The sequence below is a fragment of the Helianthus annuus genome, chromosome 13 (genome assembly GCF_002127325.2).
Source record: "Helianthus annuus cultivar XRQ/B chromosome 13, HanXRQr2.0-SUNRISE, whole genome shotgun sequence".
Classification (NCBI taxonomy): domain Eukaryota; kingdom Viridiplantae; phylum Streptophyta; class Magnoliopsida; order Asterales; family Asteraceae; genus Helianthus; species Helianthus annuus.
The window spans coordinates 123,615,983-123,640,372 of record NC_035445.2 but is presented as its reverse complement, the minus strand read 5'-3'; the positions used below and the strand labels follow the sequence as shown (position 1 = coordinate 123,640,372).

Here is a 24,390-nt window from a genome sequence, read left to right as displayed (position 1 = left end):
CCTTTCGTCCTTTAACACTAATCAAATTAAAATTTTCAGTTATGTTATTTAAAATGTTCATTAGTAATCTTGAACCAATGGTTTCATTTCATTCACAAAAAAAATGAGTAACAACATGATGAAATCATCTTCTAGTTTTGAAGATGATGCCACCAGAAAAGTTTCTCCATCAAAGAAAAGAAAAGGAACAAGTGATAAAGAGTATAATCTTGAAGAAGAAGTGAAAGCGGACGCCATTCAACGGGTGTGGTCACCTGCTAATGAATTAAAGCTTCTGCAGGCTCTAATGGAGCAACCTGAGAAAGGCAACACGACCATGTTGTTCGAGACGGTGAGCAAATGTTTGGATTTCGATGTACATAAAAAGCAAGTTGCAGATAAAGTGCGGAAGCTGGGGCAGAAGTACAAGGAGATTAGTGAAGGAAGAAAAGCTGCCGGTTCTGATAAACACAGTGTGAGTGTGTACAAATTTTCTCAACAAGTGTGGGGGGGAAGAAGATAAAGTCAAAAAAAGAAGAAAAAGCAAGAGGGAGGGAGAGATGGCTCAGATATTCTAGGGTTAGGGTTAGGGTTGAGGAATTGGGGAAGATGATGTTTTTTATATATGTCATATTTTTTTTGTTTTATTTAAAAATGAACATTTTAAATAAAAGAATGAAATGACCAGAATACCCTTCAGTGGATAAACATAACTGAAACTTTTAACTTGTTAATGTTAAAGAATGAAAGGGAAAGGTGTAATGCGTTTTCTAAATAAAGGATTGTGCTTGTAATTATTGAGAGAGCCAAAGGGCTGGAGACGGAGTAGTCGACCTTTAACTTCAATAATTACAGTCACAATCCTTTATTTGGAAAATGCATTACACCTTTCGTCCTTTAACACTAACCAAGTTAAAAATTTCAGTTATATCTATCCACTTAAAGGTATTATGGTCATTTTATTCTTTTATTTAAAATGTTTGTTATTAAATAAAAGAAAAAAATATTACATATATAAAAGACATCATCTTCCCTCTTGCTTTTCTTCTTTTTTTGCCTTTATCTTCTTCCCCCACACTTGTTGAGAAAGTTTGTAAACACTGACACTGTGTTTATCAGAACTAGTAGCTTTTCTTCCTTCACTAAACTCCTTGTACTTCTGCTTCAGCTTCCGCACTTTATATGCAACTTGCTTTTTTTGTACATCGAAACCCAAACATTTGCTCACCGTCTCGAACAACATGGTCGTGTTGCGTTTCTCAAGTTGCTCCTTTAGAGCCTGCAGAAGTTTTAATTCATTAGCAGGTGACCACACCCGCTAAATGGCGTCCGCTTTCACTTCTTCTTCAGGATTATACTCTTTATCACTTGTTCCTTTTCTTTTCTTTGATGCAGAAGCTTTTTTGGTGACATCATCTTCAGAATTAGAAGATGAGTTCATCATGTTGTTACTCAATTTTTTTTTTGAATGAAATGAAACCATTGGTTCAAGATTATTATTTATGAACATTTTAAATAAAAACATGAAATGACCAGAATACCCTTAAGTGGATAGACATGACTGAAAATTTTAACTTAGTTAGTGCTAAGGGTGGAGGGTATTATTCAATCACTTCAGGGTGTTTGAGTTATTCTCTAGCCAATAATATCATACCATGTCAAGTCCACATTCCACTCTCAATTTTGCACTCAATCACTGGCAATGATTCAAATAATATCAGAGGGTTTGAGTTATATATTCCTCAATCAATCCGACTCAAACAATCTCACTCAAACAATTGGTGACTATACACCGAAAAAGACAATCACCGAACACCGTTTAGGGGGCGGTGAACATTCACCGCTCAGTGAAAACAACTCCACGAAGGAGTCCCCAACATGATACCGTCCGCCCTAAAGGACGAAAGGTGTAATGCGTTTTTCAAATAAAGGATTGTGCTTGTAAATATTAAAGTTAAAGGCTATCCATTGCAACCCGCTACAAATATAAAGGACGAAAAGTGCCATTTACCGTATTTATTTTTTCCAAATAGACAAGAGTGGGTACTCGTACCTGTACCTGTACCGATTTTAGGTATTTGGTACATGTATCGGTACCGGTTTTATTGATTTTGGTATTCGGTACTTTCGGTATTGGTACAGGTACGGGTAAAAACGGGTACGGGTACCGAATTTTATGTAGACTTTTAAAAGTTTTTTTTTTTTTTTTGTATTATGTTTTATTTCGTATTAAGGTATTTATAGTACTCGTATTGATTTTACCTATATGGTATCCGTATCGGTACTCGTACCAATTTTACCTATTTGGTATTCGTATCATATTGGTACTCATGTCAATTTTAACTGTTTACTCTACCGAAAATACCCATACCAGTACCCGTATCGTACCTATATATTTGGTACCCAATTTTGTTTAAATTCGATACCGGTATTTTCGATAACAGTACGGATATGAGTACGGGTACTGTACCAATCCCATCCTATACCAGACAAGAGTTTTAGAGTAGTCACTCATCTACAGAAATTGGTACCAGAAACAGAACATCGACCATCTCTGTAGCAGTTAAACCCACCACTAAAAACAACCGTTATTTATAATTTTCTATCATCGATAATGGAAGCTCACAAACTTTTCAAAAGAACGACAACATGATGAACCACTTGTAGCAGTTAAACCCACCACTGAAAAGAATCAACCCATCTGCAATGGCGATGCAAACTTCTCACACCGTAAGTATAATTATATCTTTAAATTTGCGTTCACAGTTTCAGAGTTCAGTTCTACATTGATGGAATCTTGTTGAAATATTTAATGGGTGTATGGAATTTTGTGAAAATTGGATTGCATGCCAATTGTTCGATGAAATGTCAGTTTGATTTTTTTTTTTTAATTATGTGTTGTAAATTGATTTTTTATTTATTTATGTGTTTGATGAAATTGTTGTTAATAAACTCTCTGGAAAACCCTTTTAATATTTAGTTTATTAATTTGAATTTTGAACTATATAGTATGAGGGTTTATTCAATGTCACTTGTTGGTTAAGTTTCTTTTCGTTTAACTAGATAGGTTTCCTTTCATTTTAAAAGTTTTTCATTATTGAATCAATAACAGAAAGTGTCAATCAAGTTGATCAACAGGTTTTACAGTTATTTCAACATCTTTATATGTTCAGTATTGCATGTTTTGGATTGGTATTTGTTTGAAGTGTTGAAAGGTGTGTTTCTTGTGCTTTCTTGGAATGTGAAGCTTGTTGTTAAAAAAACAGTTTTGGGTTCAGATCTCGAAAATTAGAGGTACTTAATGTTTGAATTAACTGAGTTACTTTGTACTTTTGTATATAACTAGTATTTTGACTTCGAAAATTAGAGTAAATCGAACTTATACCATCAAATATTTGACCCAACTTGTTTTCTAACAAAAATTACGGCAAAACATAGACCAACTGAAAACGCACATGAAAATAAGTAGAAAATTTGACCTCACTCATTACCTAGAAAATTTAGGTCGAAACACAAACCAACTTGGATTTATAACAAAACATACTTAAAAATAGGCACGTAAGAAAATAGTGTTTTTTTTACGTTAAAGAATGGTACCATGCGTTGTTGCGGAGTCGAAACGTAAAGTATCTCAAATTTATATCGCTTAGTAAAAACGCATTATATTTACCCAGATTCGTTTCCGAACAAAACGTAGACCAACCAAAAACGTACATAAAAATAAGCACAAAAACGTATTATATCTGACCCACATACATAAAAAATAAGCAGGTAAAACTCGACCACGAACACATCCTTAATTCAACAATGTTTCATTCTTTTATTATTATTATTAGCGTAAAGTGTCATTTGGCTAGTTTTGCAACTTTCGTCTAAAGGTTTGTTTTTCTCCATCTGGATCCAAAACGTTTAAAATCTTGCCATTTTCATCCAGCTCGTTAACTCCATTTTTCAACGTTAAGTTAGGGGTATTTTCGTCCTTTTTGTTAAATTAAAGGGCAATTCGGTCTTTTGAATACTTGTACATTATGCTAAATGCTTGTACAGAAAGTGAAAAAGACCGAATTGCCCTTTAAGTTAACAAAAAAAAAAAAACGGAAATACCCTTGGCTTAATGGAGAAAAATGGATAGAGTTAACTAGCCGGATGAAATTGGCAAGATTTCAAACCTTTTGGATCCAGGTGTAAAAAAAATCTTTGGACGAAAGTCGCAAAACTGGCCAAACCTCAGGGACGAAAATGACATTTTACTCTTATTAGATAAATATATATTTGTTTATATATTAGAGGGACTAATGTGTAATTATGTTTCCTTTTTATATTCACTGTAATCCTTGTTTATGAAATACAATTTCTCTGATTTACTACTCTTATTGTTAGTTTGATAATATCGCAGGAAAAGCTCCATATTCTAGAGTTATAACCCATGGATTTGTGCTGGACGAAAAGGATTTAAAAATGAGTAAATCGTTGGGTAGCGTTGTCGATCCACGTGCTATAATTGAAGGCGGGAAGAACCAAGAGGTTAGTGGTTGTTTGCCGTAGTTAATGATTATAAATTTATTACAAGATATTGGTATATTATTATTTTTTCAATTTTCTCTCCAGGAAGCACCTTCTTATGGAGCAGATGTACTTCGACTCTGGGTCTCGAGTGTAGATTATACGGGAGATGTTCTAATCGGTCCGCAAGTCCTCAGACAAATGTAAATGTCTGACATTTACAGAAAACTAAGAGGAACTTTACGGTTTCTTTTGGGAAATCTTCATGATTGGAAAGTATGTTTGAAAATATTCTTCTGATATGCTTTTGGGCTGAATAAAGTTTATGCGCTATATTATGTTGTGATGATATTGATTTTATCTACAGGCTGAAAATGCTATTGAATATGATGAACTTCTGGAGATCGATCAGCATGCTCTGTTTCAGCTTGAAAGTGTTGTGAAAAACATTAAAGAAAGCTATGAAAGCTATCAGTTCTTCAAAATATTATCAAAGTTTCTTTATCGCCAACTCAGCTTGTTGAAGTTTTTGAACAACCCCCACTCGTCGTCACACCGATCTCCCAAAAAACTGCCGAGGAATATGAATTTTCGATTAGATAGGGGCAGGTTATACACGAGTTAGACCTTGGAAAGCGAAAAATAAGGCCACAAAGACAAACAGAATTGACTGACGCTCTAAGGTCTCCATACATGCAGAGGGCAGTAGAACTTAGGTCGAAGCTTGATAATGCTGAGGTCTTGGTCAACGCGTACATGTTTTCGGCCTGGGGTTCAATGTGGTATGTAATGTTTTTAATTTATATCAACAACGTTTAAAAAAGATGTTAAAACACAAAGATTATAACTTATAGGTTTGAAATTATTATAACACAGTGTTTAAGACATGCTTTGTATTTGTTAGGGATACAGTGTTTAAGACTACCAGAGGTGTGCCGGTGATGAGGTCTCCGCTTGAATCGTTGATGCCGGGAATAGAATTCATATATTGGTAATAAGCGCATGGGCGGAATTGCTGAACTATGTAGAAAGGTTCAGGCAAAAGGGAAGCATCACACGCATGTTCTGTTCGGTTAATATGTTGGTAAGTATGATCATAATGACATTGTAATGAAAGTTTACTAGATTTGTAATATTATTTCACACACGTACTTTAAATGCAGAATGAAAATGATTACAAGCAAAGTGAGGAAATAAGGTCAACAACCTTCGCTGAAAACATGGAATCGGTCTTATTATCTGCTGATGTGAAGAACATACGTGACAAGTCGTTTAGCTTTGTACCAGCTTTACACGACGATCATTTCTATTATGTATGTTTCAATTTGTGGGACAACAAGGTAGAGGTTTTGGACAACAACGCTAAGGATGTGTCGATGAAAGCGAAATACGACAAACGGCCAGAAAAATTGGTACGCCCCTCTTTCTATAAAATACAAATGTCCTTTGTTAAAAAATGCATGATATCTGACGTCATTTGTATTAAAACACAATTAAAGAAACTGCATGAACTTGTTAATAAGTTAGAACACAACCTGATATATTGAAAAAACGTTTGTAATGTTAACACACAATATGGTTAATGGATGGTGGGTCTGAATTAGAACAAGGAAACTTAAAACACACTTTGATGTGATACTGCATGATGGCTTATATAATCTGATAATGCATGATATCTTATTTTTCTCTATTAATCACTTAAAACACAATTCATACCGAATCATATCTTATGCCCTCTGTTAGTAACTTAAAAACCAATATGATGTGATACTGCATGAAGTTCTCTGTGTATAAAGTTATGAGATTAAAACACAGTGCATACTGCATGATACGTTATATCCACTATTAATAACTTAAAACATAGGTTGATGTGATACTACATGATTGCTCATGACCACTCTTGTGTACTTAAAACACAATTCATCCGCATGATAAATTATGCCCTCTGTTAATAAGTGTTATACTTAAACAAAACCTAGATCACAATATGGATAACCTAAGCTGGTACATCAAATTAAATCACAATCTGATGAAAATGTTAACTTGTCGTAATATGGGATGTGTTTCAAAAACAATTTTAACCTGTCATCGGTGGTGTTATTTTGAATTTTATAGCTTAACATATGGTCGGTTATGTTTTTTGAATAGTTTGTACCTGTTTAACATTGTGAATGGCGATAATGTTAGTTTGTTTGGATCCACGAAAAATATACAATTTGTAAAAATGTATACCAGCTTAAAACACAACTAATACACTTTATGATATAATGTGAACTGGAAATCAAATTAGCTATTTCATGGTATCTATAAACTGTGAACCAAGTTAAAACACATTCTTAACGATGTAAACGTAAATTGTATACCAAATTAACTAGTACATGGGATTTGTAAATATGTAAAAGACCTTAAAACACACCATGAATTATGTAGAGTATAAGACCAGATTACATATCATCACATTTACATAAAAAAGGGGGTATTATAATGTGTGTGATGAGTAAAACACAATACCACATCATTCAAAACCCCAAACCCAAAAACCCCAAACCCTGTACAATGAATACAGTAGATAAAACACAAGGAGCAGTTTAAAAAAACAAAGTTACCCCTAAAACACAATAACAAGAACACATAAGAGCTTAGTAAAATGTTTAAACCAACCCAGTTTAAAAATCAACAAAATAAAATCCAATCAATCACACGGGAAAATTAAAAACCAAAAGTGAAAGTTCAACAAAACATTTAATTTTTTTTTTTTAAAAGGGAACTACGCTGACATATCTTTGTCATCCAAATCTGCATCATTTCTCGATGTGTAAAACACATCTTTAACATCGTTGGAACCAGGACAATCACCTTCAACAGTTGTAGCAGCATCACTTTCAACGATTGTAGCAGCATTTCCCGAAGTGCCTGCCTCAGGCACGACCACGGTGTATTTCCAACATGTTCGATTGTTATGACCATATTTTCTACATATTGAACATTTCCGCCGTTTACTTCCAGACCGACTTATGGCTCGCTCCTTTTGAGATTTGATGCGTTTATGAGAACCACAACCCTTGAACCTGGTTCCAACTGGAACATGGATAGTGGCCGTGCTCACCGGAGCAACCCCCAGCAGTTCAGCAAATCGATTACGTCGTGTCTTGGGAGGTGCATTTATCTGAGCCTCGTCGGCGACTGACATAAACCGCTTGATATGTTCACGAAAAGTACACGACTGATCAAATTTTGAAATCAACTTGTTCACGACATACTCAGTTGCGTGACTAATCTCATGAACACAACGGTTGACCTCCTCGCTACGATCTGGATCAACGCCATCAGTAAGAATGGACCCGGGGGAACTATTTGGAACAGCTTCACGCGTCCATCGCCTCAATATATATTTTTTCGAAAACTCCCTTACATCAACAACCCTTAACACACAAAAAATGTGACTGCACAACAATCCAAACTGCTCAAACCTGTTGCAGTTACATTTAACAATTACATCCTCCTCACGTATCATAACCTGTAACATTGCATATCCAAAAAACACAGTGTAAAAAATCAGTTCGCAACTTAAAATAAAAAAAAAATAATGTAGAAATAACATAAAACACAATATCACCTCGAAGGACGCATAACATGGCTGATCGAGATCCTTAATAAAAAAACTTAATGAAATCACCAATATGATCTAATCTGACACTAGTACAATGATGAATTGCATGTTGAATCTCAAGTTGAACATCAAAAATATAGTTCTGGTATATATCTAAGTTGCTTGCTTCTCGATAACAAAATCACTCCACGGGTCAGGCTCGGTGTATCGAGTGTCATGATCGTTTTTTCGATGCTCATGTCTTTGGGCTTCGATAACTGTGTCGAAGTGGCTAAGAAATTCAAACAGAGTGCACTTTGGATTGCTAATCTTGCCAAAAAAGTGATTCTCGCTTTCGGATCTAGATGAGGTCCGTATAAGTCCAGACATTTCTTCTTCGTGATAATAAGCTGGAATCCATGATTCACGGAGCCCGTATATATACGTCAACCATTCATGGTTAGTTAATCCGAAATCATTTAAGATAGCTGCCCATTCAGTCTCAAACGCTTCGGGCAATAAAGAATCAGGCATCAAACATTTCAGCATCAAATCATTTAAGACAATCAAGAAAAGATTGTCTGTAGTTGTTTGGACTGATTCTTTATTGCCCGAAGGGTTTGAGACTGAATGGGCAACTATCTTAAATGATTTCGGATTAACTGACCATGAATGGTTGATGTATATATACGGGTTCCGTGAATCATGGATTCCAGCTTATTATCACTTATTATCACGAAGAAGAAATGCCTGGACTTATGTGGACCTCATCTAGATCCGAAAGAGAAAATCACTTTTTTTTGGCAAGATTAGCAATCCAAAGTGCACTTTGGTTGAATTTCTAAGCCACTTCGACACAGTTATCGAAGCGCAAAGACATGAGCATCGAAAAAACAATCATGACACTCGATACACCAACCCTGAGCCATGGAGTGATTTTGTTATCAAGAAGCAAGCAGTTCAGATATATACCATAACTATATTTTTTGACGTTCAACTTGAGATTCAACATGCAATTCATCGTTGTACTAGTGTCAGATTAGATCATGTCGGTGATTTCATTAAGTTTTTTATTAAGGATCTCGATCAGCCATGCTCTGCGTTCTTTGAGGTGATATTGTGTTTTATGTTATTTCTACATCATTTTGCTTTTTTAAGTAGCCATCTGATTTATACACTGTGTTCTTTTGGATTTGCAATGTTACAGGTTATGATACGTGAGGAGGATGTAACTGTTAAATGTAACTACAACAGGTTTGTGCAGTTTGGATTGTTGTGCAGTCACATTTTTTGTGTGTTAAGGATTCTTGATGTAAGGGAATTTTCGAAACAATATATATTGAGGCGATGGATGCGTGAAGCTGTTCCAAATAGTTCCCCCGGGTCCATTCTTACTGATGGTGGTGATCCAGATCGTAGCGAGGAGGTCAACCGTTGTGTTCATGAGATTAGTCACGCAACTGAGTATGTCGTGAACAAGTTGATTTCAAAATTTGATCAGTTGTGTACTTTTCGTGAACATATCAAGCAGTTTATGTCAGTCGCCGACGAGGCTTAGATAAATGCACCTCCCAAGAACGACGTAATCGATTTGCTGAACTGTTGGGGGTTGCTCCAGTGAGCACGTCCACTATCCGTGTTCCAGTTGGTACCAGGTTCAAGGGTTGTGGTTCTCATAAACGCCTCAAATCTCAAAAGTAGCGAGCCATAAGTCAGTCTGGAAGTAAACGGCGGCAATGTTCAATATATAAAAAATATGGTTATAACAATCGAACGTGTTGGAAATACACCGTGGCTGTGCCTGAGGCAGGCACTTCGCGGAATGCTGAAGGTAATGCTGCTACAATCGTTGAAGGTGATGCTGCTACAATTGTTGAAGGTGATGGTCCTGGTTCCAACGATGTTGATGATGTGTTTTACACAGCGGGAAATGATGCAGATCTGGATGACGAAGACATGGTAGAGTAGTTCCTTTTTTTATAAAAAATTAAATGTTTTGTTGAACTTTCACTTTTGTGTTTTAATTTTCCGTGTGTTTGATTGGTTTTTATTTTGTTGATTTTAAAAGTGGGTTGGGTTGAACACTTTATTAAGATCTTATGTGTTCTTGTTATTTTGTGTTTTAGGTGTAACTTTGTTTCTTAAACTGCTCCTTGTGTTTTATCTGTTGTATTCATTGTACGAGGTTTGGGGTTTTGAAGGATGTGGTAATGTGTTTTACTTATCACACACATTATAATACCCCTTTTTATGTAAATGTGATGCCATGTAAACCTGGTCTTATACTCTACAGGATTCATGTTGTGTTTCAAGGTCTATTACATATTTTACATATCCCATGTACTAGTTAATTTGGTATACAGTTTACGTTTACAGCTTTAAGAATGTGTTTTAACTTGGTTCACAGTTTATAGATACCATGAAATAGCTAGTTTGGTTTCCAGTTTACATTATATCATAATATGTATTAGTTGTGTTTTAAGTTATACATTTTTACAAATTGTATTTTTTTTTTGGATCCAAAACTAAGATTATCGACATAAGTTCACAATGTTAAACAGGTACAAACTGTTCTAGATGACATTTTTATCGCTAGGAAACTCAAAAAACATAACCGAACATATGTTAAGATATACAATTCAAAATAATACCACCAACGTAATTGTTTTTGAAACACATCCCATATTACTTCAAGAAACCACCACCAACGGAATGCTATTATTGTTTTTTTAAGACATCCCATTTTAAGTTAGTTGTCCAATCTTCCCTTGATTGCGTCAAAGGCTGCCGCTTCTAGCCTTTTTTTTATCATCCGACAACTTTTTATATCTAGCAACGTCAGCTTCAACAAAACTTCTGTACGTGTTTGCGTCACTTAGAAGCATCTTCGCAATGTACTTATGTCTAAGATCATCAATTTTTTTGCACTGCTTGTACGTTACCTCACATGCATTAGTGCGCTCATTTGAGAATCCGCATTCCCAAGCTTTTCCAGTCACGCCCTTGTACGTTTCCATATGGCGCATCAAGAAAATGCCACAGTCGATTACATTATGCTTTATATGCTATGGCATCTCTAATCTCACTGGCTCAACTTGACTGATCTTCCTGCCGGCTGGATGCCCAACATTTTCCAAATACACTAACAAAGCATCACGCTGCATGATAAACATTTTCATCAGATTGTGTTTTAAATTGATGTACAAGCATAGATTATCCATTTGTGATCTAGGTTTTGTTTACGTATACCAGTTATCAACAGAGGGAATAAATTATCATGTTGGTGAAGTGTGTTTTAAGTACACAATAGTGGTATCATGTAATATCACATCAACCTGTGTTTTAAGTTATTAATAGTGGACATAAGGTAGCATTCAGTATGCATTGTGTTTTAAGCTCAAACTTTATACATTGAGAACTTTATGCAGTATGACATCAAATTGGATTTTAAGTTACTAACAGAGGTCATAAGATATGTTTTTGGTATGAATTGTGTTTTAAGTGATTAACAGGGAAAATAAGATATCATGCATCATCAGGTTATATAAGCCATCATGGAGTATCACATCAAAGTATGTTTTAAGTTTCCTTTTTTCTAATTCAGACCCACCATCCATTAAACATGTTGTGTGTTAACATTACAAACATTTTTTTTGATATATCAAGTTGTGTTCTAACTTAGTAACAAGTTCATGCAGTTTCTTAAGTGTGTAATAGAACCAAGGACATTAGATATCATGCATTTTTTTTTTAACAAAGCACATTTGTAGTTTATATAAAGAGGGGCGTACCAATTTTTCCGGCCGTTCGTTGTATTTCGCTTTCATCGACACATCCTTTGTGCTGTTCTCCAAAACCTCTACCTTGTTGTCCCTCAAATTGAAACGTACACAATAGAAATGATCGTCGTGTAAGACTGGTACAAATTCCATGTTTTCTGTGAAGGTTGTTGACCTTATTTCCTCACTTTTCTTGTAATCTTTTTCATTATGCATTTAAAGTGATTGTGTGAAATAATATTACAAATCTAGTAAACTTTCATTACAATGTCATTCTAATCATATTTACCAACATATTCACTGAATAGAACAGGCGTGTGATGCTTCCCTTTTGCCTGAACTTTTCTTCATAGTTCAGCAAATCCGCCCATGCGCTTATTACCAATATATGCAATTCCATTCCCAGCATCAACGATTCAAGCGGAGACCTCATCACCGGCACACATTTGGTAGTTTTAAACACAATATCCCTAACAAATACAAAACATGTCTTAAACATTGTGTTATAATAATATCAAACCAATAAGTTATAATCCTTGTGTTTTAACTTCTTTTTTAAATGTTGGTAATATAAATTAAAAAACAATACATACCACATTGAACCCCAGGCCGAAAACATGTATGAGCTGACCGAGACCTCAGCGTTATCAAGCTTCGACCTAAGCTCTACCGCCCGTTTCATGTATGTAGACCTTAGAGCGTCGGTCAACTCTGTTTGTCTTTGCGGCCTTACTTTCCGCTTTCCAAGGTCTAACTCGTGTATAACCTGCCCCCTTCTAATCGAAAATTCATATTCCTCGGCCGTTTTTTGGGAGATCGGTGTTACGACGAGTGGGGGGGGTGCTCGACAACTTCAACAAGCTGAGTTGGCGGTGTGGTTGTCTTTTCAACGATCTTAATTAGCTCTTCGACAAATGAAGGTGTCCATTGTGATAACCGTGACAGTTCCACATTCTCCTTATTCGTGTCCTTTTCCAGTGTTCTATCGGTAGGAGTACGTGGTTGTCCACTCGTCGTACCTGTGGACGCAACCTTTTTCAGCATTTCCTTCCACATCGTGTGTTTCTCTTTTATTCTCTCACTTTCGGGGTACAACTGAAACCCTTCCGTAAAATGGTCGTTTATCCTTTTCACACATCCCTCAAACTGATTTAAGAATACTTTCAACATTCCCGCATGTACCTGAATTACATCGTTAAAACACAACACCAAGCAACAACATGAGAATTGTGTCACATTACATGACATTGTGTTCTAGTTTAGAGTTTAACAAATCCTTTTCATTTTAAAACACTCTAAATGTGTTTTAAGGTGTTGTTTATGTCACATTACATAAGATTGTGTTTTAAGGGTTACCTTGTGTTTTTAAGGTGTTTTACCTTGTGGTTCACAACAGATTGTGTTTTAACATACACAAGTCTAAGTTGTGTATTAAGACTATGTTTTAAACATTCTGAATGTGTTTTAAGGTGTTCACATATACATCATAATGTGTTTTACAACAGGTTGTGTTCTAGTTTAGAGTTTAACAAATCCTTTTCATTTTAAAACAATCTGAATGTGTTTTAAGTTGTTGTCTATGTCACATTACATAAGATTGTGTTTTAAGGGTTACCTTGTGTTTTTAAGGTGTTTTACCTTGTGTTTTACAACAGATTGTGTTTTAACATACATAAGTCTAAGTTGTGTATTAAGACTATGTTTTAACATGTATTAAAACACTCTGAAAGTACATCGTCGCTCTGGCTCGCTTGTGGTGTTGACCCATATTGAGATACCATCAGTATCCTAATCTCTCCATCAAACCCTATGTTAATGCTTCGCTGACTTTGCGTGTTTGCCCGTACTCGCCGGTTCAACGTAGTATTTCTCAATATCGTCTACATTGTAATCAGCAGCAGTTGTTCCACCTTCTACGTTCATGTCTTCTCCAACCTCAGCATTTTTTCCCAGATTAACGGGAATTTCATCGACAACAGGCGCAGTTTTCGGCCCAACTTCAACATCAGATTTCTTGTTCACATCAGGAGCAGTTTCGGCCCAACTTTTTCAATCTGGTTTTTTTTTCGGTGTACTTGACCCTGTAGATTTACCATGCGTTTTATTGGCTGGTTTCACAACAATCTTTTTCCTTTTCACCATTGCAGTTTTTGTATTGGGTTTTATTTTTTTGGATACATCTTTCTGATCATCCTTCCCTTCACCTGCTTGAACCTTTTGTTCAGCCATCTTCACAGAGTTTGTGCCAGCTGATTCTCCATCACTTTTCTTTTTTTTCAAATGGATATCTTTGAACCGGATGTAGACCCTTTTCATTCTCTAACACTTGCTCAAACTTTACCGTGTCCAATTTTATGATAAGTGACTCGATATCGTCCTGTGTGATATCTTCAATGATATGAACTGATCTTGGCTCATCTTCCTTGAATTTCTTTTGGTCACCTATCAATGCCGCCTATAAAGAAGATGAACAACTGAAGTCAGTTTTACTTGGTTATATACTGATTGGGTTTTAAGGAGTTTTTATAATACTTTTCAGATCAGCGTACATCATGTTGTGTTTTAGATTGGAGTTTAACAAATCTTTTTGCAATTTAATACCTTGAATGTGTTTTAGGTTGTTGTCTATGTCACATATATACCATTGTGTTTTAAGGTGTTTTCAACATGTGTTTTAAAACATGTTGATGATCAACAAGTTGTGTTTTACAACAGGTTGATGATCAACAGTTTTATATTGCCATGATGTGTTTTAAAACAGATTGTGTTTTTTTACAACAGGTTTGATGATCAACAAATGATTTGTAATTTAAAACAATCTGAATGTGTTTTATGTGGTTGTCTATGCATAAGATCGTGTTTTAAGACTTTATTTTAATGCAGAACCAACTAATATGTATAAGTCTAAGGTGTACTTGTTCCGCTTGTTCCAAGTGCGTGTTCAGAAAATCATGTAAATATTCGGAAGATACCACTAACAAAGGCATTGACCCAAGAAAGCAGCCGTTTGGTAACCATGCTTCCACTGTTCTATCCAGACACCTTATCATATATTCGCACCAGTTGAAACTCTTGATTTCAATCCCTCGACGCAAGGCTGGTAGAAACCTCATATTAATTGTCGAATTGGTTGTTGTCTCTCCCAGTAGGGTGTTGTAGAATAGCGGGAAGTTCAACACAAAGATTCTACCGCTCGCATTTTGTCCTGTCATGTACGTCTTGAATTGAATAGGTGTAAAATGGTTGCTTTCCCCGTCTTCGAATTGGCTTTTTGTCACACCCCGATATTTCCACGTATTACCGGTGGGCCCGGTGGGGAGTATTGTGACGTAGTTGATATTGTCATAGTCAAACAACACAATTTAATGCACAGCGGAAACAAAAGATAAATACATTACAAACCGAATGAAGAGTAATATCAAGTATTACAAAAACGGTTGTAAAAGATCCACAGGCGGATGAAATTTAAAAGAAACTCTGTTCAACAGATTTAAATGCATCTAAGCTTGCAAGACTTTTTATTGATGCTAGGAGAGGCCAGCCTATTCCGATTAGTACCTGCACTTATCCTTTTTGGAAAATACGTCAGTTTAAACTGGTAAATACAATTAACTGACTCATTTTGAAAATGTTTAGAAAAATTGATTTGAATGCACAAGGCACAAAATATTTTATAACTTGGGATAATTATTTATATATAAACTTGTAAAAGAATTACATGTTCGTTATACGTTCAGTAGCCCGGGCTGAATACCGGGTTAAAGATTAATTGACACACCACATAATATAATCCCGCAGCGAGTTATTCTCGAACGGCGGTTATATCTTTTTATATATGCACCGGCGGGTGTATGCCTACACCCCGTGCTTAGGTCATGGCCATTTCAATGAATGATGCCAAGGATATCCGGGACATGGTCATTAACCCCCCAAAGGCTTTAAGCAAACAAAACAGTTTAGACGGGTCATTTCAATAAATTAACCTTCATATGATTAAAAATTCAATGCCCAACCAAGCGGTATTTTATATACCGTACCCCAAGCCCGTATAAGGGAAAATAAGTTAAAAGTATTTACCTGAGCAAGTATATATCACAATCAGCGAGTGCAAGTAGCTTTTACTGGGCTCCTAATCTGGAGCGAAGGTTTTTAATAACCTATTAGATTCCTAACGGGTCTTAATTAAGCCTAAACTTAGACCGGTTAGTTTTAAAGAAAGCTATACGGTTCAAACGCACGATTAAGCGAAGACCGGAATAGAATGTGATTTAGACCCAACAAGTTTAAAGACTTGTATAATATGGGTAAACTAAACACATTCTGGATTTTGAGACAAAAATGATAGGGTTTGACCCGTTTCGGTCAATTTATGCAAACTAGTTACATAAACCGAATCGAACGCGAAAAATGCGTAACGGGTAACCATAAGAATCATATACAGGTTTCCTAAGTTAATATGCCTTAAATATGTTATGATATCAGTAAGATGCCTTCCATTATGTCCAAAATGGATTTAAACTCAAATTATGCCTCGTAGGGGTATTTTGGTCATTTTAAAGCTTGTAAAAGAGTTTAAATATTAATCTGAGTTTAAATATTAATCTGAGTTTCAGGTCTGATATAATCAATAAAAATATTTATTTTTATAAGTCATAACAGTAGGGTATTGCATATATGTGAAATTTATCTTTTATAACCAAACTATGCACCGTAGGGGCATTTTGGTAATTTCACATAAGCTTTAATGGTTAAATTTGGAAATCTGAGTTAAAAACTTTTGCTTACTGTTAAAGTATAGAAATTTACTAAAAACATCAGTAGGTATTAAGTCTTATATATTTAAAATAGTTCTAACTCATACTATGCGTTTAAAACGCGTAAAAAGACGATTTTAAGCGATTTCCTGGTTTTATAAGAAAAGCTGATATTTTTATTATTCCAGAAGGGTTAGAATATTTTATTTATCATATAAAATCAGTAGCAAAAGGTTTGGTATCAAAATGTTAAATAAACTCATTTTATGCAAGAAAAAGGTATAACCGACAATTACCGAATCAAAGCTAGAACCCTATGTTATGTTCAGTCTAAAAATAAATAAAAATCTTCAAAAATCCCAAAATATTATATTACATCAGTGGGTAAAAAGATTGGTGTCAAAATTTGGGTTTAGATAGGCTATACGGTAATAATGTCGTTTAATTAATAAAAAGTTTCTCATTTACGCTATTGAGCATAACTCCTAATCTAGACCTCAAACTGATGTCAAATTTTCAGGGAAAGTTTATAAATCAGTAATAAAGGTTTCTATTCTTTCACAATTTAAAAAATCTCGTTTTAAGGTCAAAAGGGCATAATAGTCAACATTTAGGCATATAACAGAAACATGCAAATGAATCGGATAAATTAGGAACCAGGTTGTATAATCACAGAGGGTTATACTAACATATAACCTAGTCCTAATGGAACTCTAAGGCATGTCTAAACTAAGCTAAATCGGGTCAGAACTGAAAGTCAAAGCAAAAGTCTACTTCTGCGACTTTCGGTTCTGAACCGAGCCTATACTCAAAATCGTCGGGTTGAACATGCTTAGACATGTTCTTACATTAATTACCAAGTTATATGAGTGATAAAACAGGTTGCATGGCTTCTGCATTGTTAATTATGTGTTTATTTGAAAATTAGCTTTCTTTTGACATTTTATAATCAAGTTTGACCCGACAATTGACCTAGTTAGAGTGGGAATTAGAGGGTGCCCTTTTAAGGGTTTATTACCCACATAATTACCAACTCATAGCTACTTTCAATTCGAGAATTGACTGGACCATTAGTGATTAATCACTAAGTCAAACCTTAATTACAACGGGTTTGACTTTAGGCCATTAAACTAATAAAACTGAATTAAGAAAGGTTAAGGAAGCTTACTGAAGTCCTTAGTACGAAAATGAAGGTAATGGAATCTTGTTTGAGGTCCAGAGAGCTCCAGAAAAATGTGTTTGAAAGATTTCAAGTGAATGCCAAAAATTGTTGCAACTAGTTTTCTTATATAAGGCCTTTAATTGATCAAGATGATGCCAACAAAGTCTATGGGATGATTCCTGATCATCACAGGTGTCCCTATTGCATGAATTCCCAATTGCACAACCCCTGGTATCAGTTTACAGGCATCTAAGTCGGTTAAGCAGGCTGAACAGGCACCTGCCATGCAATTCTGTCGCTGACAGTTTCAGGCGGCCCGCGTAAGACTTAAGAGAGTCTTACGCGGCCGGTATGGCTCCCCCATCTGGTTATAAAGTTTTCCAGAATTGCACTTTAGGTCCCTGGTCCTTTAATAGTGGTTTTAACTTAATATTTTGCACTTTTAACCCTCCAACTTGATTTTTAAGGACCCTAAGTTATAAACAAACTTTGTTAAGTCCTCGGTTAGCTTTACGATCACCCGATAAGCCCTAAATTTCAACGTTGACGCTTTTAACCCTTCACTTACGAATGTTAGCATAACTTTCTCATACGATAACGAAACCTTGTGAATTTTTATCACTTATTCTAGTGATCATAATTAATCGTTACAAAGCTTCGGGTTCGCTAAAAGGTCACTCAGAGGTATAAATTAAACATGTTGACACATTTAACCCCTGTGGTTTGTAAACTTTCACTTTCTTCCACAAACGGCTTCATATGATTCATAATTCATTTGTTTAAGGGTATAAACATCGTGTAGGGTCGTTGAAAGGTATAATTATCCAATGTTGACACTTTGAATCCTTTTTCTCACCTACTTTCTTCGTTTGTCAACTTTAGTCCCTCTAAATTAATTCTTTACACGTTTAAAGTCCATGACACGTGTTAATATAATATTGGACATGAATTTACGAGGTGTTACATCCTCACCCCCTTGAAAGAAATCTCGACCTCGAGATTTGCTGAAATAAATGAGGGTACTTCTCTTTCATTGTGGACTCTACCTCCCACGTGTACTCGGGACCTCTACGGGCATCCCATTTAACCTTCACTATCGGCGCGTGCTTCTTCGAAGCTTCTTGACCTTTTCGACAAAATTTAAGCTCTCATCTATGTGCACATCCTTATGTGACATGGCTAGTGATTCATCAGCTAGACACTTCTTCAGATTGCAGATGTGGAACACATTGTGAATACCACTGATGTCACCCCCAAAATCCACCCGCGGAGTATCACCGCTTGGGAGCGTGACTGACCAGGATCAAGCCACCAATCATATAGAACCATATATATAGTAAAAGTAATTGCCATAAAACCAAACCCAAATCCATATGAAAGGTGTTCCAAAACATAAGTAAGTTATCATTGTTTAGCGGAAGCGTATAATCCAAACCCAACATAAATAAGTACGAAAAGTCATAAGTGTTTAATAAGATAATCACGATCCAAGCCCACAACGACCAGCTCCTCCATGTGCAAGCCCCATGTACCTAACGACCTGCAAGGCATGTAACAGAGGATCAACAACTAGTTGAGCGAGTTCACAGAAAGTAAACGCGTAATAATAAGTCCGTTTGTAACAGGTGCCTCTGCTGGGCCAGTAATACGTTCTATTGGTGGGGGCTTCCCATGTTGTATAACCACTAGACTATTCGTAACCATAAGTGTTCTACATATCCCGAGAACAGCAACACGTACAAGTTTACGTAGGTTTTACGTAAGTAATCCTTCACAACCGAGGATAGGGGTACGCGGGGGTTTACGTAGGTTTTACGTAAGTGCCTGACACAACCGAGGCAGTAGTGAGTATAAGTTCACGTAGGTTTTACGTGAGTATCCTTCACAACCGAGGATAGCGAGTAGCATAAGTATACGTAGGTTTTACATATGTGTCCTTCACAACCGAGGACGATGGTATGGTAGTCTAGTAACAGTGTATGTACGAATCTAGTCAATCTCATTCCTTTAATCCCATTCCCAAGCCCTTGGGAATCCCATGCCTTAGTAAGGGGGTGAACTCACCTTGGTTTGCTCGGTATGCTATGCTCTAGGGTTTAACAATTGTCTAGGTCCGTTACACACGACCTAGGATACATTGCACATACTTGACGTGAGTATATAAATTCAATTAGGGTTGGCAACTCTTCGGTGATCAAACAATCACATACGATAATGTATCATACAGTAACAAGCAGTATCCTTCAGTAACATGCAGTATCTTAACATGCAGGAACAAGTAACAAGTATCAGGCAACATGTTCTTCATCCAGGGTTTTGATTTAGTATTAACAGGAGGCTTAGATCATGTATCACCTTAAACTCAGAATATATATAAACATCCAAAGCATCACGTATCAAACTCAGACAAGATCACCAAGAATTTAAAGTTCGGATGTTAATGCTCATATACAAAGAATTCGGAACAAAGGGGGAAGGGTTTCTTCACAAAAGTCGGACAAGGACTTCCCTAGCATTTAAAAGTCGGATATATATATATATTTTACCACTTAAAGTCGGACTAGTGTGACACCCTCATAAAACTTGGACATGAGTTGTTCATGAAGCTCGGACCAAATTAAAGGGGGAGGGGGTTAAACTCGGACATAGTGTTCATGTGATTAAAGAGTTCGGACTATGATGTCAAACTCGGACAAAGTGAGCCATATAAAAGTCGGACATGTGTGATAAGTGTGAAAACTCAGACCTTTATTTGCTGTTGAAAGTCGGACAAGGGTAAAGGGGTAAAAACTCGGACCCCTTACACCTCTCAAACTTCGGACAACATGCTTTGGTTATAAAAATTCGGACCACTTTATCTTACAAAACTCGGACCTAGTTCTTATGATAAAACTCGGCCACCTGTTCACTTGTTTAAACTTCGGACATCGTGGTTAACCAATTAAAGTTCGGACTTAGATATTAAACAAAAGTCTGATCAACATATCACTTTGAATAATTCGGACCTTAGGGTTTCATGCAATAAAATTCGGACATACAACATCACAAAACTCAGACAGTTTAACAATACAAAACTCTGACAATCAATTCAATCATTCGATCTTTGCAATTGAAGCAGTTACATTTTCTATGATCATCAGTTACATTCTTACGACTAGAACCCTAATTTCATGATTTTCAATATGTATAATCAATCCATCATCAATAGTTTGACAGAACAATCATCTAAATCATCTAGCAACGATCACACAATCATCAACATTCTTTCACAGTAAATCAAAATCAATTAACAAAGAATAGTATATGATGAACTAGGGTTTTCTTGAAACACACAATCAAGAATAAAAGATAACAATCAATCATTAACAACTTACCTTGGATTGATTCTAGAGAAGGAGAGGAATCAAGAGTGATGAATATCTTGGTGATGATGATTGCCAGAGAAAGTGAATGTACGTGCTTTGGTTTTTGTGTGCAAATGATTAGTGAAAAGGGATTAGGGTTAAGTATCTCTAGGATTTCACTAATTACCCTCTACCTCCCTGGTATCATATTTTACACATGTACACCATCTCCTAACAATTTCATAGTTTCACCACCAAGTTTACATATTTGACAAGTTTATCACAATTAACACATAACCATGCACAATCACACAATACACTTCATTGTAACAAAACGTATAAAATTCCATAGCAACTAATTGTGCAATTAATCAACTAAACAAGACAAGAACGTGCAATAAATGCGAAATAGAATCTTGGAAAAATCGAGTTGTCACAACTGAGTTCTTCAGGCAAGTTTAACTTGTAAGCCACTGATCCGACACATTCGATGATCTCGAATGGTCCTATGTACCTTGGGCTTAATTTGCCTTTCTTACCAAAACGCATCACCACTTTCCAGGGTGATACCTTAAGTAGAACCTTGTCACCTACCTCAAACTTTAGAGGTTTACGCCTTTTATCTGTGTAGCTTTTCTGCCTATCCCTGACAGCTTTGAGACGATCTCTTATCTGCACAATCTTGTCCGTCGTCTCCAGGACTATATCAGGTCCTGTGAGTTGGACGTCTCCAACTTCTGCCCAACAAACGGGCGTTCTGCACTTTCTTCCATATAAAGCTTCAAATGGTGCAGCTTGGATACTGGAGTGATAGCTATTATTGTATGAGAATTCGCTCAATGGAAGATGATCATCCCAACTTCCACCTAGATCAATAACACAAGCTCTTAACATATCCTCCAGCGTTTGAATTGTTCGCTCGCTCGCTTTGACCATCCGTCTGAGGATGATATGCTGTGCTGAAGTTCAATCGAGTGCCTAGGGATTGCTGAAAACTTTTCCAGAAGTGCGATGTATACCTTGTATCCCTATCAGAAATGATAGACACTGGCACCCCATGGAGAGATACAATCTCATCCACGTATAGCTGAGCTAACTTATCTGAGCTATGTGTTTCCTTAATAGGTAGGAAATGGGCTGACTTAGTCAGTCTATCCACTATCACCCAAATAGTATCATTTCCTCGTTTTGTTTTTGGTAATTTGGTGATAAAATCCATAGTCACCATCTCCCACTTCCAGGTGGGAAGATGTAACGCCCTGCTTTTTCATACTTTCCATAATTAGAAAGCTCGCCTTGTAATGCTATTTTTGGAAATCTTGTATTATTGTAGTCGTCTTTTCGTTGTAAAATCCGAGACTTTGATCATAAATAAAATTCGTATTTCTTTAAATTCACCTTCTACATATTCATACATGTTCATACGTTCGAATTCATTGTACATCGAATCCGTATTTGAAATTCATACTCATACGATACATGTCCATGCTTGTCCTTAAATTGTTGATACTTAAAAACCCCTAATAATATGCTTATTTATACAACGATTAATTATCTAATATGTGACATATACTTGTCACTTACAAACATGTTACATACTTATACATTACACTTTTTACCTAGTTAAATCATGTTTTATTTCATATTTTACCTTGTTACAAGTTAGGGGAAACATTGTTGCATATTATTACACAACTTAATTAATAAAATTACTCATTATAATGTTTTAAAAATAAAAAAATAAAGAAATATGGCAGCCCCAATTCTGCAAAATTCAGCCCCATATGGTTTGGTTTTGTGGGCTTGTTTTAAGGTATAACCCCTTCTAAACACTTCCAAAGCCCAACCCATTGAAACCCTAATCCTTCCCACTATAAATACCACTTATAACCAGCCTCCCTACCACTTTTGCAACACTAAAAACTCTCAAAACATCCTCCAAACCGTAGCTGAAAGCAAGGGTTCGAGCAGATTGACACCTCTTCACGAAAATGAGCATAACTCACTCAATTCTTATCCGATTCACTCGATTCTTTTTGCTACTTCTTTGTATTGACCTTAGCTACGTTTCCATGGGTTTTCCCTGGAAAATCAGAGCCTGGAATGACGCCAAAAGGGCTCCAAAGTTGACTGATTTTTCTATTCATGTTTCAATCTTTGATAAACTTTTTTAAACTTGAGGAAACTCATCTCAAACCTATGTCCTTATGCTTATAACCACATATATGGTTAGTTAGGCTTAAAAACAAGGTTGAGACATTCAAAATCAGAGGTATAAACCTCACAAACTTTCTGTTTTGTTCAAGGGTTTAACCCACAAGTGATATTCAAATTCAAGACTTGATGTTTGTGTGATTTAGGATTAACTTGGGTTATCCTACTTAAAATTCCACACATTACTTGATGATTTCTCTTAGATTAGTGTTTAATATTCTTGTATTATTTATAGTTCATTGTCACACCCCAATCGATGGCGGAATCATCGGGGCATGGCACTGAGCGAAACAGATTGTCCAGAAGTTTCCACAACAACTATTAATACAAATTCAGTTTAAAGTGATACGTCCCATACCGTATCCCGAATAAATAACAAGTTTTTACAGATAACATCCAAACAATTATCCTGTTCCGACAACTCAGATTCAAATTAAACATAAATATTGTTCAATGCCCCTAAAGACCCAGACTGGCAAGATCTACAGACAACTATGCACTAGCAGCTTGTTCTTGACAGACAACTATTTGTTGGGGGCCTCTAGAGACTTATTCTAGCTTCACTTCCCTAGCAAGCAAATACCCTAAACACCTGTCACATACGTTAAAATAAAGTCAATACATAAAGTGTAAAGGTGAGCATACAAGTTTGATAGTAGCATATAGAGTTCGAATAGTTTAGGCATAACCAGCACGTACACAGAGGGAAATGATGCATGTTAATTATCGACATGGACCTATCGATATCAACGACTGCGGGTTGACTGTCCGAGACAGTTCGCAATACATGATTACCACCGTAATCCATGCAAGTAATTGTCCTTAACAACCCCCGTGTGAACGGGTGCTGAGTCCAAACTATAGTACTACGTTGCTAAGGCAGGTAGACAACATTCCACGTGTAAACATAACAACAAGCATATATTTAGTCACGTAATACATGCAATCGGTTAGCGTTCAAATAGTCTGAATAGTGTGTTCATTTGTGAATTTGATAGGTAACGTATGTAACACCCAAAAGTGCTAAAGCAAAAAAGGGTTCGAGTATACTCACAGTGATTGGTTA

General features: G+C 36.1%; 1 long non-coding RNA gene across 1 annotated transcript; it reads left to right on the top strand.

Annotated features, from left to right (window-relative positions):
* The first annotated feature begins 2,063 nt into the window (after positions 1-2,063).
* On the top strand, positions 2,064-7,441 carry LOC110899242. Its single transcript, XR_002570032.2, has 6 exons — positions 2,064-2,709; positions 4,360-4,503; positions 4,588-4,758; positions 4,850-5,264; positions 5,387-5,566; positions 5,646-7,441. It is a non-coding gene; the product is annotated as an uncharacterized LOC110899242 (long non-coding RNA).
* The last annotated feature ends 16,949 nt before the right edge of the window (positions 7,442-24,390 follow it).